Raw genomic sequence first — 18,434 nt, 5'->3', positions numbered from 1 at the left:
ATCATAGTCATAAAGTTTTGTTTGTATGGGATTAAAGATAGTATAGCACGAGATCCAACATGGAGTTATACAGATTGATGAATTTATGACTCTGCTATCAGATTAATTAATGAGTTAATACAACTCTACTATGGGACATACTACTTGACGTGCTACAAAAAAATAAATCAAGAATTGTGCTTCCAAATTATCTCATATGACTCAATTATGGTTTGCAGAAGGCGATAAGAGTAAGGGTTGCCAAATCTTTTGAAAGTTTGAACAGAACCTCATGAATAATAAAATACTGGTCAAGTTCGAATTTAACGATTTTGAAATTTTCTTTTCAAAAAGTACTGTTTTTTAGTATTGCAATATTTCAGGGATCCGGTTTATTTCGTTCAATGTTGCATTACACAAAGGATAAGCATGACATGTTCTCTTTTTTTATGCTTTATCTCTTTTAATTCCGAAATAACTGGTGATCTAATCAGCTAGTTATTTTCCGTCCCAATACTGGTGAAATGGCATATAATTAACTCCCTTACTTTTATATATATATAATAACCAATTTACTTACTATGAAAATAATCCGTTGGAACTACAATTGTGAACCAATGCGGGAGTGATGATGAATCCATTTAAGTTAAGACACGCTCCATGGCATTACCATTAGACAAAATTCATACAGCAAGCTAAGCAATTAAGGCATGTCACGTCGTTTGAGCCGATATTGGTTTGAATGACGCAAATTATCAGTCAGGCAATCCAGTGGTGAGTTCACTCTTCATAAATAACTGCAAGAACAAACCACTGCATCTTTCAGCGTGCATCAGCACTTATTGTTAACTACTTGATGAAAATAAAAATAACTTGGTTCTGATGCTTTGAATCAGTCGGGGCATGATGTTGCTTTTCAAAAACTAATAGTCTACACGCTGATCTGCTTGCGAAATTTACAAAAATATCATTTCCGTTGTCGTATAGTTTGACACTTAGATTTGTTTCTTTCTTCCAGATCTCTCATGATGCGGGAAAATTGTGAAAACTCGTTTACTATGGTTCGAAATTTAAAATTATTTCTATTTATTTCCGTCAAAATATACTATATCACAGCTTTACAACCTCTCTGATAATTATTTTCCTGGTTAGTTGATGACAAATATTTTCATATGAATAATGATTCTAATGCACTCTTTTGTGATACTGCACGGAAATGTATACCTTTAATGTATACCTTTAATGTATACCTTTATTCGTTCAGTGTGTTAATTTACGTTTTTTGATGGAGTTAAGCCTTCCAATTGATATTTTATCGTGTTTTTCTTTGTTGTGATGTTATACTATTGTTTCAGAAAAGGGGAGAAGGTTTGGTACCATTAAAAGTTTAATCCCGCTGCAAATGTTTGCACCTTTCCTAAGTCAGGAATCTGATGTTCAGTAGTTGTCGTTTGTTTATACATAATTCATACGTGTTTCTTGTTTCTCGTCTTTCATATAGACTAGACCGTTGGTTTTCCCGTTTGAATGGTTTTGCACAGGTGGTTTTAGGGCCCTTTGTGGCTGGTTGTTCGGTGTGAGCCGGGGCTCCGTGTTGAAGGCCGTACATTGACCTATTATAATGGTTTACTTTTGTTAATTGTTGTTTGGATGGAGAGTTGTCTCATTGGCATTCACACCACATCTGCCTATATCTATCTTTAGCTGTGTGTGTGATATCCCTGTATTAAAAACCAGTACACCCCGGATCCGAGATGGGTTTGGGTATTGTAAAATGTTTTTATGTAAAAAAGACATTGAATGCAGATCAATTGGAGATTGAAAGAAATTCCTTTTGTGAACCTGAACAGGTGACTATACATTTTTGAACTGCAATGACATGACGAAATATTCCTACAGGGATCTTTTTAAAGTCTTTAGACTGTGAAGTAATTTTGGTCGGATTAGTAATTGACTCAAAAGATATGAGAATGATTCTGCCGCCTCTGTTTGCTAATGAACAGATGGTTGAAAGTTATTCAAGGGGTTGCAATATATCATAATCAAGACACTTATGTTCAAGTTCTTATAAGGGCTTTTTATCAGAAGTCAAACATAGATTAATTGTGGCTTCAGATTAGAAGCGTTTCTTCGACCGAATACGCAAGACGGGTTTTACCAGCTCACGACATACGCAACTTTTTCAGTTATTGGACCGCTGATGTCTAGCACACCACCAGCTGCGCACGCTCTTACAGGATGTGACAATTCTTCTTAAATCTGTACTTATTCAAACCTAGACACTCACATTCATATACATTTTATAACATTACACATCAGATACCCAGGCATGTATAAACAATTTGTCAATCTAGCTGGTTCTCCAATTGACACATGCATCTGTTGCAGAGGAAAAGTCAATTCATCCCGAATCAGTATCAACTCAGAAGCAATACTCAATCAGTGCATGATGATCTAAATAAACTCAAAAGTGAAGTCGGCGCTGTCTTCGATTGTATAATTAGTAAGACTTCATCCTTCAGATACACAATTTGGACAGCACATTTTTAGAGTTTCACTTTAAATGTACGTCTGAATGAATGCTTATATCGCCAAACCACCAGCTAAGTCACTTTTTGAAAATTAATATTGAGAATAACTTTATAGTTTCAGAATGCTAGTATGTCGAAAACAATGTCCTAAGACTTTTTATAGGACCTTGGTTGACATGTGAAAGCATAACTTTGTAGTAATACTAGTAACAATGAAAATACAGAATCAATAAGATAAGGGATGAATAATTAAAGTAACAGTATTCTACCACAGTGACATGTTAAACAATTTAAGAAAAAAAAGCAATAAGCTTGAACAAAAAATCCGTCATTAACAATACTTTTATACACAGGTAAATAAAATAATTTTGTTGTTAGATATATAGTCCAAATTGAGAAAGGAAATATTTTTACACAGCAAATAATTTTGATGTTCATAGTATGAAGAAGTGAACATTTATAGTTTTACCAAACACTTATCAAATCTGGTATATTGACAAGAAATAACCCTGAATAAGTAAACATTAAATAACAAAAAAGCATAACAAATAGTATCACCAAGCTAAATTAACACGAAAGTACGGTTTGAGAGTAATCGCAGTTAGTGGTAGCTAATAAAAGGCAAAAAAAACCAAACCAAATAACTAAAAAAATTCATGCATCAGAGGCTTATTGCCTGAGATTAATGATGCATACCCTCGCCCCAACATGTTAGAAAATGAAAATAAAATCCATTAGTTAATGCCATTGTTTGTCCTGATTTATAAAGACGGATGACACAAGTTCTCAATATGCTATTGATCTTGTATTGATTGACATATTTACATGAAAAAAAACTTCATATACTAAAGTGTTCATATTGACATTTATACATGAGAACTATTTTTTATGGTTTCAGATTTCTTTTGTGTTCAAACAATCGGTAATGAATTTCATATTTTTTCTTAAAATAATAGTTAACTTTACATTACTAATGTCTCCTCTGTTCTTTATGGTATTTTAGGAAAACTTCCCCAAAAATTTCTTTACATGTTATCATATATTATTGTATAGATAAATATTAAATGTTACTATATTTATCGATAATTTCTGTAGATAAAGATATTTTTTTACATTTTCTTACATGTTGGAGGCGAGGGTATACATAATCTCTGGCAATCAGGCATAATCATGACTGTTTCTAGGCTGTTTACAAAACTTTGAATTTTTTAAAAAACTAAGGATTTTCTTATCCCAGGCATTGATTACCTTAGCCATATTTGGTACAATTTTTTGGAATTTTGGATCCTCAATGCTTTCAACTTTGTAATTGTTTGACTTTTTAAATACTTTGATATGAGCGTCACTGATGAGTCTTATGTAGACGAAACGCGCGTCTGGCGTACTAAACTATAATCCTGGTACCTTTGATAACTATCTAGCAGCATTTCAAGAACATGCTTCCATAGAAAACAATTCTTCGTTATCATGAACGATAGCCAAGAAAATGGCCAAAATGTCAAAAATTGTGACTTTTTTTTAAGTCCCCCTTTTAATATTTGACCACAGTTGTACCATTTTGGCATTGTACGACATGCCTTAGTCAAGGAATATTATATTTATCTTCAAAATAAGATCACAATTTTCCTTACGTGTCACAGTATACATGTTTCCATGAATGTCATCGGGTCTACCTTCAAATATTTATCTGATAGTAAATGGTGTTTTTGAATGTTTGGTTGCTTTTCTTCAGCGCTTATGCCGGCGTCACACATTGGCGTATAGACCGGCGTGCACTAAACGTACAGAGAAAATTGACAAAGTCGGTATACGTTTGAAGTACGTCGAAATACAAAGGTATAAGCTTGGTGAACGCTACAACTCGAGGAAACTTTTATGCAGCTTTAAATTTTCACCAAGCTAAAGCGTGTGTCTAGCGTATACGCTACAGCACGTTACAGATACGCTACAGCGCGTTTAACGCGCTACAGATAAGTTTGAGACACGTTTAGGGCACGTTGTATACGTTTCGAGATAGTTCGACTTTAACGTAAACGTATGCGGGTGTGATTGTAAAAAACACCTCGAAATAGAACGTCCAAGATACGACCGGGACGCGTCTCAAATACGTTCAAGAAACTTTTTTCTTCGTAGCGTGCATTCCATCTACGTTAGACAGACGCCAGGCATACGCAACCATACGTTTCTTGAACGCCCGATAAACGCTTAGGTACGCTTCTCGTACGCCCAATACACGCTTAAAACTCGTTGTGCACACGTTACAGATATGATTGACAGGTTGAATGCATCCAAAATTACTAACGTATTGGCAGCGTACAAGATTTTTTAACAAGCCCGGCGTAAGTAAGAGCTACACGCTGATGTGTGACGCCGGTATTAAATACGGAAGCGTATTACGTACATAGTAAAAATAGAATTGGCATTTACCTTTTTTTTAAAGTCGAAATTTGGACTTTAACTCGAAATGATACCTCAATATTGACACAGTTAGACGACACACGGAACGATTTCAACTTCCCAATTATCAATTTCAATTTCTCATTTCTCAGCAGTAATTATAACATACCTTCTGTCCCATCGAATGATGATGGAAGTGTTTATATATATAATTAACAACCTTGACTGGCTTTACAGCCCTCGCACAGTCGGCTCGGTCGGTGCCTGAAGGCGTTTGGTAAGCGATTAGATATTTTGATGCGTGACGATGGAAAATTGAACGGCTATTATTTTTGGTAAGATCTTTTGGTTTGTTTACTATTTTGATGTTGTTTTTTGCCTTCACAATGGCTGTTTTCAGTGCCAATTTTGCCAGCTTGGCAGCCAGCTAACCTCGCTGACGGAGTACTGGCCGATGAGTCTTGGACGTAGTATTGACTATGGCAGGAAGAATTATCAGGACCAATTTCGTGAGATAGTAAAATAGAGGTCCATTATCTAACACATTGGATACAGCCTTCGGACGTTAGTCGGCATAATACTTCCACATCCTAAATGGGTCTAAAGTGTATGTTGACGCGGGTATTTACGCGGATAAATATAACTTAGTCTGTACATCGCTGGATTAGATTCTGTCCTCGAACGTAGTTAGTCGTTGATCCGTCTAACAGAATACCCTCATCGCAGATAGCGGGTAAAGGAGAGCTGACCCAGAATGTCTGTTCAGTTGTAATGACTGAGACGTGACTGTGATAGTAATGGATCATCGTGTTTACATATCTCAGTTAATACGTTATGCTCGTGTATGTCCACACCATACAGTCTATATATAAAAGAGTGTAATCTTTAGCAGGATCTGCTCCAACAGAGTTTTGAGGAGGAAAGATTAAAAGTGACACTGCGTTAACTTGGACATCATCACAAATTGGTTTATTTACACAATGAGTCTGTGTCTTAAATAACTAACCATCTTTTTTACCACATCTAAGAGTGAGGTTTAACATCTACGTCGTCTGGTCTTTTAAAAGTACCAAACGTGACATAATCCCGAATATAGATATAGGAAGATGTGGTGTGAGTGCCAATGATACAACTCTCCATCCAATTTATAAAAGTAAACCATTATAGGTCAATGTACGGCCTTCAACACTGAGCCTTGGCTTACACCGAACAACAAGCAATAAAGGGCCCCAAAATTACTAGTGTAAAACCATTCAAACGGGAAAACCAACGGTCTAGTTTATATACAAAACGAGAAACGATAAACACGTATAAATTACATAAACAAACGACAACTACTGTATGAATATGACTGTTTTACTAAGTGTGAATTCGTATTGCTATTTAGCCGTGTCTCTGTATTTGTACATCCAACATTTATGTATTTAGTTATGATGTTTAATTTGTAATTCTGACATTTAAACACTTCAATGTCTTCTTTGGCTGATTCTATTATAAAATATGCCATAATAAGTCACTTTTCAGATTGTTTTTGTCAAAAATGAATGTGGCCGCATTCGTCTACATTCTCAACCTTTATACATGTTATGCATTATCATCAAATACAAATTACATTTTGATATTAAAAATGAACACAAATGCGGCCACTTCCATTTAAGACGAAAACCGTCTAAAAGTTAACTCAAATGCTAAAATTGTGAAGATTTTAGTAATTTAGCATGACTTAATGATGCTAGTACCCGATAAATGTGCACTGTACTGTAAAATAAAACATCCCATATCTATGTATCAGAAGTATTCTACTTTCCAATAATAGCTAAAACTTTATTTTTTAACAATTTTAATAAACTGCTATATTTTGGGAACCAAAAAGGGACCTCCTTCTTTGATTTTACAAATTGTGACTTGGATGGAGAGTTATCTCATTGACACTCATAGCATATCTTGTAATATCTATTGTAGTAATTTATTAAAATTGAAAATGCAAATGGGGAACATGTAAAAGAGACAACAGCCCGACCAAACGGCAGAAAACAGCCGAAGACCAGCAATGGATCTTCAACACTGTGAAAAAATCTTGCATTTAAATGTGGGCTTCACCTTGGCCCTAAATATAATGTGTACTAGTTCATTGACAAAGGATATAATACTAAACCCGAAAACATATAAAGAACATACAAGGCTACCAAAGTCCAGAGGCTACTGACTTGGGGCAAACGCAAAAATGCAGCGGGTTTTGGTGAGATCTAAACCCTCCACCTATACCTCTAGACAATGTAGAATAACCAAACACATATCAATGCGCACAGTAAAACTCAGTTTAACAGAAGTCCGAGTCCGATTTCAGAATAGCTAACAAAAGAAACTAGGTAGAGACAATGATACACAAAATGACAAAGACCTACTCGCAGTTATTGACATGCCAGCTCCAGATCTCAATTGAACTGATTGAAAGATTAATGTCTTCATTTTATGAAAATAAAGCATAATCAATCCCGTCAGGGGTTTAGTATCTTACCATCATAAGGTATAAGAGAAGAACATAACCCGTATCATGCCAAAAACTGGTTTTCGAATAAATGTGTTTATTTTCGATGCAAAGACCCTATGAGTGAAGCAATTCTGTTGATACTGACTCTAGTGAAATAAAATTTAAAAAAGGTTCCATTTTGATTTCAACATGCTATTACAATACGTATAGTTCTGACCAGATTTTCTTCTACATCAAGAATGAACACTGATCAGAAGAAATATGTTGATGATCTGAAATCCTGTAATGCACATTTTGTGGAACAATTTGAAATGTGTGCAATATTTCTGTGATTTTAATTGAATCCAAGTCTGATGAGACTGGTTGTATAGTACCTCGCTTTACGCGAGTTCTGAAACCATATTTGATTATGTTGAGCATCTTTTAAGTTGGAAGGTGTTCAGGGGAACAAGTATACGATGTGTCTATGTAACATACTGTAAACTGATAATATGTTCTCGTGTTTTTTTAAGGTGCAGGAAAAATACCTTCTTATTTTCAATCTATTCCAGAAGAAAAAAAAAAGCACAAATCAATTAACTGACAAAATCCAAGTTCCAACTTTGTCAAAAAAGGATAAGGTACTATAAAACCATATGACACTTGAATAAAATTCAGACCAAGTATATAAAAAAGATATTTATTCAGAAGACAAAGTCATACACACTTCCAGCAATTGCAAGAATTGTAATTAGTAATCCATAATTACAAATGTATCATCTATATTAATGACAAAATTAATAAAATGAAATTGAACCCACTATGATTATTAAGTTATTCTTGCTTTGTTTTTAAATATATATAGTATTGAATTAGAATATATACATATTTATATGTTAGGGTATATATAAAATTCAGATTACTTTTCATAAACAGAAATGTAAGTTTTGATTGATTTTGATAGTTTGATGTATGGTCATTTTGATTTTCCAGTATATTTCAGTATATAAAATATACTATGAGCGTCATATCTCAAATTGACTAAGAACATAGATATAATATAGCATCTTTTGCTCTAAAATGATGTATAACACATGCGGTCTGGAACGGCCTCATCTTCTGGTAGAAAATCCTCGTATGGTTGGAATGTCTTTTGATTCTCTTTAACCTAAGTATGCCTTTATAAAGATACAGGAACATTTATTATTAGATCTACACAGGAAAAAGTGCCACGCATGTTTTACATAACATGCGTTTGGAAACGCATGGGAAACGTCTTTTTCCTGCCACGCATGTATAACGCATGTTTTAAACATGTGTTATTCATGCGTTTTACGCATGAAAAATACATGTGCTGTAAAACGCATGTTAAAAACATGCGTTATTTATGCGTTTTACACATGAAAAATATATGTAATGTTAAACGCATGTTTGAAAACTATGCGTTAAACATGTGTTGTAAGAAACATGTGTATAATATGCGTTTTAACTGATGCGTATAATGCATATTTCAAACAAATTAAAAGATATTATTCCAAATCATCCATAAAACCTTTGTCAAGTTAACTAGTTCACATTCCATATGTTCCACAAAACCAAGACGAGTTCTGTTTACTTTTGAAGGCTGTTCCCTGGACATATAATTGCTTTGATCAGTTTAATTTGGACTCTGTTGGATAGTTGTCCAATTGGCAATCATACAACATCTCTTTATGTTATTTTGACCACAAATCTCCTTTTGACATGTTTGACAAGCAACATCACAGTATCTATCATATTGCAGACCAGACTTCAATTTTCATCAGTCTTTAAAATTTTCCTGTTTGAATACACCAATATACAAAAGAAATATCTGTAACATGATTTTCATGTTTCTAAAACCTTTATCAGGTACATTTGACACTAAGATGTTTGAAAAGACCATGATATGAAATATTTGATGGAATAAAAACCAACAATCTTTTGTCTCTGTAGTTTCATTGGCAGTAATACCACAACTCCTTTATAAAGAGGTCAAAATTGTCTTAAATGGATTTTGTGGAATGTTGTACATGTATTTGACAATTTTTGTTAAAATGTTACTTATGGTTAAACTTTGACAAACACATTTGTTGACTTATGCATGTAATATGAAAAGGAAAACCCCAAAAGAGTTATATTAGATGTTTCCTTTAGCATCAATTTAAATACAATTTTGAAGTTGTATCCCTTGCCGGTTTGATAATAACCAATGTCTTGAGAAATCTGAGATTGTATTATTTTTTTAAACATGTAAAATGAAAAATTCAATAATCCACTTTAAAGAATCTCATTCATATTTTTTTTACTCTGTTGTCTATTTGTTGCAGAATATAAATTTTAAAAAAACTTTCAAAAATTTTATTTCACTAAACTTTTATTTTATACAGCAATCTCAAAATGTTACACAAATTTTTTATGTTTTTTTGTTGTTGACATAATAACAATATCAATAGAATGTTCTATTTCCTAAATATCACTCTTCTTGAAGTTGTCTTCATCTGAAAAAAAAATCACATTCATAATCATACATTTAAACTTAATTTGATTTATTCCCATATACTGTAAGTTGTTAGTTTTAAACATAATGACATATCCTCAGTGACTTTTAAACATTCTTTTCTGTCTCATTTTGGTCTCTTGTGGAGAGTTGTCTCATTGGCAATAATATACCACATCTACTTTTTTATATTTGTCTCCTTTTGATATAACAACATATTTGAATAAAACTGGAAAGTATTTTATTAATATAAATATTGATTTTGCTATCAGTAAATTAAAACCAAACTAAACATTATTGCTATACAAATATGTATGTTGACCAGTTTTACAAACTGTTGATACCTAAATTTTGACATTGTACAAGATCATGTTCTTTTGCTAATTTTTAAATTCTTCTTCAATTGTCTCTGGTGGAGAGGAATGACTCATTCGCAATCATACCACATCTTCTTATTTTTATATTAAACTTTAATATATGTAGCTAACCAGATGCACCGCAGGGCGCAGCTTTATACGACCACAGAGGTTGAACCCTGAACGGTTGGGGCAACTATGGACACAACATTCAAACTGGATTCAGCTCTAAACTTGGATTGTGATTAACTAGTTGACACAGCATAGGTTTCTGACACAGAATGAATGTGGTTTAATAAACTTAAAATTTGTTTTTTGCCTTTGAGCAATTCACTATGCTGTTGAATATTAATCCTCTCAAAAAAATGTTTGAAGAAAATTTTTTTTTTATTTATGAAATCTGAAATGAGAAAAAATGAACCCCCAAATTTTTTTTCACATCCCCCTTTCCCTTATTCCAAAACTGATCTCAATTCAAATGACTAATTGAGTTTGCAACAATAACTACTCATTTAAATACATCATAAAATATTAAAATGTAAAAAAGTACTTGTTATCATTCAATGGTAAAGATTGCTTTAATTTATCAGTTGGTAGTAAAAGCGAATATACGTTGTATATTGTATAAAACAATGATTTAAATTGATTCAACTACTATTCTGAACAAAGAAAGATAACTCCAATTGAAAATTTCTTGCTATTGTGCAATACTGTGCAATTAGATATTTCTTGCTATTGCGCAATACTGTGCAATTGAAAATACTTGCTATTGCACAATACTGTGCAATTGAAGATTTCTTGCTATTGCGCAATACTGTGCAATTGAAAATTTCTTACTATTGCACAATACTGTGCAATTGAAGATTTCTTGCTATTGCTGAATACTGTGCAATTGAAAATTTGTTGCTATTGCACAATACTTAATATAATAATTTTGGATCCTGATTCGGACCAACTTGAAAACTGGGCCCATAATCAAAAATCTAAGTACATGTTTAGATTCAGCATATCAAAGAAGCCCAAGAATTCAATTTTTGTTAAAATCAAACTTAGTTAAATTTTGGACTCTGAGAACTTTAATGTAGACCAATTTGAAACGGGACCAAAAATTAAGAATCTACATACACAGTTAGATTTGGCATATCAAAGAACCCCAATTATTCAATTTTTGATGAAATCAAACAAAGTTTAATTTTGGACCCAGATTTGGACCAACATCAACACTGGGCCAATAATAAAAAAATCTAAGTACATTTTTAGATTCAGCATATCAAAGAAGCCAAAGAATTCAATTTTTGTTAAAATCAAACTAAGTTTAATTTTGAACCCTTTGGGCCCCTTATTCCTAAACTGTTGGGACAAACTCCCAAAATCAATCCCAACCTTCCTTTTATGGTCATAAACCTTGTGTTTAAATTTCATAGATTTCTATTTACTTATATTAAAGTTATGGTGCGAAAACCAAGAAAAATTCTTATTTGGGCCCCTTTTTGGCCCCTAATTCCTAAACTGTTAGGATCTCAACTCCCAAAATCAATCCCAACCTTCCTTGTGTGTTCATAAACCTTGTGTTTAAATTTCATTGATTTCTATTTACTTATTAAAAAGTTAATGTGCGAAAACCAAGAATAATGCTTATTTGGGACCTTTTTTGGTCCCTTATTCCTACACAGTTGGAACCAAAACTTCCAAAATCAATCCCAACCTTCCTTTTGTGGTCATAAACCTTGTGTCAAAATTTCATAGATTTCTATTTACTTAAACTAAACTTATAGTGCGAAAACCAAGAAAATGCTTATTTGGGCCCTTTTCCCTAAATTGTTGGGACCAAAACTTCCAAAATCAATCCCAACCTTCCTTTTGTGGTCATAAACCTTGTGTTTAAATTTCATAGATTTCTATTTACTTAAACTAAAGTTATAGTGCGAAAACCAAAAGTATTCGGACGACGACACTGACGCCAACATGATACCAATATACAACCAAAAAATTTTCAATTTTTGCGGTCAAATAAAAATTGGAAGCAATTAATATTTGTAATAAAAACAATCTTGCAATACAAAATGTAACCACCGCTGATCTTTTTACTTACAAAATCGAGCAGTTTTTAAAGTGTTATAACCATAAGGAGTTAGTTGAAACTTTTCATTCATTTATTTATAGGTAACCCATGAAACTTTAACAACTGCATTTGTGTTTGGAAAAGCAAAGATTAAAACATTTATTTTTTTTAAATCTCTCTCCAAATATTACATAAATATAAATATATATTTATACAAATACCTACTTTTTTGCCTACGGAAGTCATTTCTATGAAAATATCCTTTGGTTTTGCTTGGCTTTCCAGAAACTCCTGTAACATAAATGAAATAAAATTAAGTTTTGAATAAATTCTTTATTAGATGTCATTTTGTACTAATTATGAACATGGTAAAAGTACAAATAGTTTCAATTCACTTTCAATGACAGTGTTTTTCCATACAGGGTTACAGCTAATTTCCTAATGCATGTAGAGCAAAACTTTGGTTAGCTTGCTTGCTTTGTTTGTATATTGTACATTCATGATTAGGATACCACCGAATTGAATTCAAATATAATATACACAGGTTTAACTATGACTGAATATATATTGTTTAAAGATGTCAATCTTATTCACAAAGCTTGTATAAGCAATTATACAAACAAAGCAAGCAAGCCAACCAAAGTTTTACTTTGCAAGCATAAGGAAATCAGCTGTAATACATGCCGGATCATCATGTTCCATCCTTTTAGACATCTCTAAATAAAACACTAGATTCTCTTTAAATATTTGGTTTATCAAAATGTCAGATTTGTCCATTTTCATAATTTTGTTTTTTTATCTCCATGGGACACAGATGATGCCCCCTCTTGCATATGTATAATGTTATAATTAAGGGCCATAACTCCAGAACAGTAAGTGTGACCTACCCAAATTTGTACTTGATCTGCACTTAGTGGTTATTATCATGGTGTGTAAGTTTCATAATATTTGGTTAAACAATTTCACCCCATGTCAGATTTGCTCTAAATGCTTTGTTTTCAGAGATATACATATTTTGTAAGCCAAAATCTATATTTTACCCCAATGTTTAATTTTCCATACAAGGGGGTTAATTGCCATAGCTGTATTTTGACCTGATGGTAAATTTTCCATGAGGTTCAAAATACCATATAGGGGCCATCTTGCAATTGTATGTGTTTCTTTTTTTTCGCTGTGTATTTACTAATGTTGATTAACTGATATATACCATGTATACCCTTTATAAGTTATCAGTTGTTTCTCTATTGCATTATATCTTTTTTAATAAATTCTCCTTTGCTATTTGTAACAGCAGTGAATCCAAAACTCTGTCTCACTAACAAATCTCCGACAAAAAGCAATTCAGACAGAAAGAACTTTCAAGATGTTTTAGTTGAATGTATAGTAGAAAAGTTCAAATTTCAGTTTGGCAAATACTGTAGCAGCAAAATTACCTAAATATATAGTAATAAAGTTTCAGCATAAATAATGTATTGAAAGCAAGTTGTCTTACAAAATACATATATATTCAATACAGTAAGTCTGGCAAAGAGCAAAAAACAACGGAAGGCCACAAATTGTTTTAAACACAGCAAAAAAATCTTGCACCATACAAAAAATATACTTACCACTGCTGAATTGTACTTGAAACATTTACCAGGCGTCTTCCCTTGCCATTTTCTTCACCATTTGTGGAATTTTTTAAACATCCATGTACATGTACCTTCCTGACATAGGGGAGGTCAAATTGGATAACTAGCCTATAGGATAAAAAGAAATACATTTCATAAAAATTTTACAGAAACTTTTTTCAGATTACTTTACAATTACAGACACATTCTGTGTTTATGTCATATAATGTGAAAGCCAAAATGATGGTTAGTATTGACTTTGGGGGTTATGGCTCAAAATGTTTTGGAATTTGGGGTAAAAAAAGGGGAAAAACTAGGTTTTTTTGGTCAATGGACAATTAAGACAACTTTAAAGCAGTGGAAATAAACTCATCATAGATACCAGGACTAAATTTAGTATATACGCCAGACGCGCGTTTCGTCTACAAAAGACTCATCAGTGACGCTCGAATCCAAAAAAGTTAAAAAGGCCAAATAAAGTACGAAGTTGAAGAGCATAAGGGAGGTAATTCAAAAACATTTAACATACAATGTAGGGAATGTTTGGATTTACCTCCCTTACACTTCTTGTAAATTATGTACAAAGAAATGTCAGGTTTTGGACTAATTGCAAAAAAGGGAGCCTCCGAGGTGGTAGTAATTTTCATTTTTTTTTCAAAAATTTCTTGAATTCCAAATTTTTGAAAAGTTTGAAGAAGAAATTTAACTGCACAATATTGCGCAATAGATTTGTAAGATCTTGACATTTGCTTAGTGTCAGACACTCATATTACATGTATGTCAAAATTTTGTTCACAATCCAAATTCAAAGCTGTATCAAGCTTGAATGTTGTGTCAATACTAGCCCCAACTATTCATGGTTCACCCTCAGCGGGTCGTATAAAGCTGCGCCCTGCAGAGCACCTGGTTCTGTAATCTTATAATCCAATTCTGTGAAAATTTTAATTTGATATGACATTCTTAAATAAGATTCCTAAGCCCATGATTTATGAATGTGTTCTTACCACATGTACCCGTCACCCCAGATTGAGAAACCAGGCCAGGATATTCATTTTATGCCAGGTCACTTGTTTTCACAGTCCTCTAGTCTGGTGTAATGTATTGTTAGCATACCTGCCAACTGTCACTATTTGTGGGGGATTTCCCCCATGAAGGCTAAAAAAAAATAATTTTGAAAGATCAATTTTGTCTATAAGTTTTAACAAAACAATTAATTTTAAAATGGCCATAGGCTTGTAATAAAAGTAAGCAGAAGCCAAAAAAAAAAACAACTTTAAAATGTATTTGAAGGCCCCATTGAAGGTTTTGTCGGATTACAATAGCCATCTTGCACGTAAAACCCCCATGGGCATTTTGAAGAGTTGGCAGCAGTATGTTTTAGTATTACTTATAGTTCCGTAACTCTTTCTCCCGAGACCGCCACCTGCCATGTTATTATTCTTGTCAGGAATTTGATTTTGCCAGACTTCCGACCCTATTGGACTCTTTGTCCCTAGCTAGGAACTATAAGTATGATGTCACTCATTGGGTTCAGGACAGTTTACTAATAGGATTTGAATTGAGAGGACGCTCATCTTTTGGCTCCCACTTTAGGGACTGTTACAATAACATTAACAAGTAGACTAGCGGCAGCCCCACTATATATTTATGGTATTGTATCAATATAACTTATATTCAACCATATATATATGTCTTTTAAATAAGCATCTTATTGTTCATTGTTGTTTACGTGCTTTGATAGTTTATCTCCGAACTTGGGAAGACAACAGGAATATTATGAAGCCAGTGTTAACTTCACTCCCGTTTCACTCGCTACCAAAAAATGTATAGTTATTAGAGACATATACATTTCAATGGTTATAAACAGATAAAAGAGGGACGAAAGATACCAGAGGGACAGTCAAACTCATAAATCGAAAATAAACTGACAACGCCATAGCTAAAAATGAAAAGAACAAACAGTAGTTCACACGACACAACATAGGAAACTAAAGAATAAACAACACGAACCCCACCAAAAACAAGGGGTGATCTAGGGTGCTCCGGAAGTGTAAGCATAAATGGTCATCTGGTTCTACTTTACAGTCTTAACTTAAGTTTGTGCATGTCTTTATAATTTAGGCCATAATAAATAATAGATTTGTTTGCCCAAACGCTACCTACCCAGAAAAAAGCTGCCTACTCAAATTCTTTTATTGTCCTGATTTGAAGAAGTTTTTTTTAATCAAATAGGCATGAAGACTAATAAACATCTGATACTTTAATTTCTTTTTTTGAAAAAAAAAATAAAAATGCCTACCTACCTACCCTCTGTCTCAACCTTTGGGTAGGGTTTGGGCAAACCAAAATATTTTTAAGTGTGGCCTTACTCAAACTGGATAAATCACAGAAGATTGATTCGAGTGAAGCTCTACTGTGATATTCAAGTTTGGTATATTTTTACCCCGTTATTGATAGGATTTCACAAACTCCTGTGGATAAATAAATCAGTTTTGGAAATGGCATTTAAAACTCCTTCGTGAAATGTTAATCAAATAAAATATTAAGGTGGTATGGGTGTCTTCCTCCATCTTGGATTGTAAAAAACAGAGAATCAAAGGTCAAGATTTTCTATTAAGTTAGCAAAATTTGATGCAGGAATGTAAGATGTTTAATGTACATTTTCATTTAAAAGTACCAATTTATAAGAATATAACTTCTAAATATTGATATTTTTGCAAATGTTAATTATTTTTGGTTGTTTTTTTTTTTTTTTTTAAATTGGCATTTTAAGTGGAGGTAACTCTAAAAAAGTGCATTTTCTGAAGGATTCTGTATGGAATTTTCCTATTTTGTATTTTAGCCGGAAAAAACGTACGGTGACCCTATCTTTTCTTTTGATATTCTCAAAGCAGTGTCTGAAAGCTATCTATTCCTGAAGTATTTAACAATTCTATCATTTTGTTTAGTTTCTAATCACAAAATGGTATTTTTTCCTGTATAATCCATACAAAATGTGTCATTTTGTCCCGTCCTGTAGCTTGAGAAAATGCGCGGTGACCTCTCATTTTTATTATATTTTTCAACATGTATCAATAGATACAGCGTTTTGGCAAAGTATGAACAAATTCTATCATTTTTATTTTAGACTCCCATACCACCTTAAAGGTGAATTCTTACCCATCTTGTCTTTAAATAGTAGATTGAAGATATCCTACATTGTCCTGGCTGCATCTCATTTCTTCCATAAAATTTGCATTTTGCTTCACGAATCATGATGTCAATATCAGTGTCGTCTGTCTGAACGCTCGTTTCCGGGTGAACCTGTGGTGCTGAACACTAATATACAGTACGGAACCAGTCCATGTTTTATATGTGCCTTATCATGTATCCGTGACGTACACAGAACACATGATTCCGAACTCTTCACCTTAACCACATGTATTGACATATTGATTATTTCTATTATTACTGTATTTTATATCTAATTGCTGTATCACCTGAATAAACCCTGGTGAGTTTCATATATATTGTTCTTACATTATTAATTATATGCTCGGATCACAACATTGGCGTCGTCGACATGTCGAATCTGTTGATTTTGAAACTACCGCTCTGCACGGTACGTTTCACACCATTTGCTTTCAATTATTGCAAATTATAGCAAGGCTATATTTAAACTAAAACCTCCATCAATTTTGGAAAGTTTGTACAGGCATCGTGGTTTACTACAAACACCGTTTCGTGCACAATTACAGTACAGGCAACGTGGTTGATGGCAAACACCGTTTCGTGCACAACTACAGTACACGCATCTTGGTTGATAACAAACACCGTTTCGTGCACAAATACAGTACATGCATCGTGGTTGATGACAAGCACCGTTTCGTGCACAAATAAAGTACAGGCATAGACAACATACTCACGAAACAGTTCACTAGTAGTTTGAAATAACAACCATAACAAACCATACAATTTAACCAAATTTTTAGAATGTCAAAACTTATTATACTTATGGATGCCACCTTGGATCAACTTCAATCAGTTGAGGGTATATACAATGAAATGGCCATACAGATACTTGAGGTTAGAGATGCCTCACATTTCATAGACTTTAATGCAGTGTCCGGCATTACTGGTGAGCCAAAATCAACTTTAAAGAAATATTTCATTGAACCTGGCATGTTATTCTTATACCAGAAACTGCACAATGAGATAGCAGAAAGTAGACAGGAACTCAAGCAGAATATTGCTTATGTCACATCAGGACTCCATGCGGTAGACAAGAAAGCCTCCCAAATTGACAACATGACGGAGAAGTTTGATGATTTATGTGCTCGCATGACTAAAATGGAGCAAACTCAATTAATGGGGTCAACCATTCAGTTTAAAAACCCACTGCCATTATTGCAGGGTAATCATCATGAACAGGCTGAACAATCAGAGAAGAAATTTGGTGCTTTTGGCGCGACACTTGATACTTTGATAGCCCAGAAAAACCAGCAGGCTGAGGAAAAATTTGGAACAAAACC

General features: G+C 33.4%; 1 long non-coding RNA gene across 2 annotated transcripts; it reads right to left on the bottom strand.

Annotated features, from left to right (window-relative positions):
• Positions 1-9,800: 9,800 nt before the first annotated feature.
• LOC143062479 (uncharacterized) lies at positions 9,801-17,297 on the bottom strand. Of its 2 annotated transcripts, none has more exons than XR_012974776.1 (3): positions 17,083-17,297; positions 12,539-12,604; positions 9,801-9,896 (listed from the first exon to the last, which is right to left on the bottom strand). It is a non-coding gene; the product is annotated as an uncharacterized LOC143062479 (long non-coding RNA). The 2 variants fall into 2 exon arrangements; XR_012974775.1 differs by lacking the exon at positions 17,083-17,297 and adding an exon at positions 13,921-14,054.
• Positions 17,298-18,434: the final 1,137 nt, after the last annotated feature.

Source organism: Mytilus galloprovincialis, chromosome 2 (assembly GCF_965363235.1).
Source record: "Mytilus galloprovincialis chromosome 2, xbMytGall1.hap1.1, whole genome shotgun sequence".
Lineage (NCBI taxonomy): Eukaryota > Metazoa > Mollusca > Bivalvia > Mytilida > Mytilidae > Mytilus > Mytilus galloprovincialis.
Note: the sequence above shows the minus strand (reverse complement) of the source record. Positions and strands in the feature narration are given on the sequence as shown.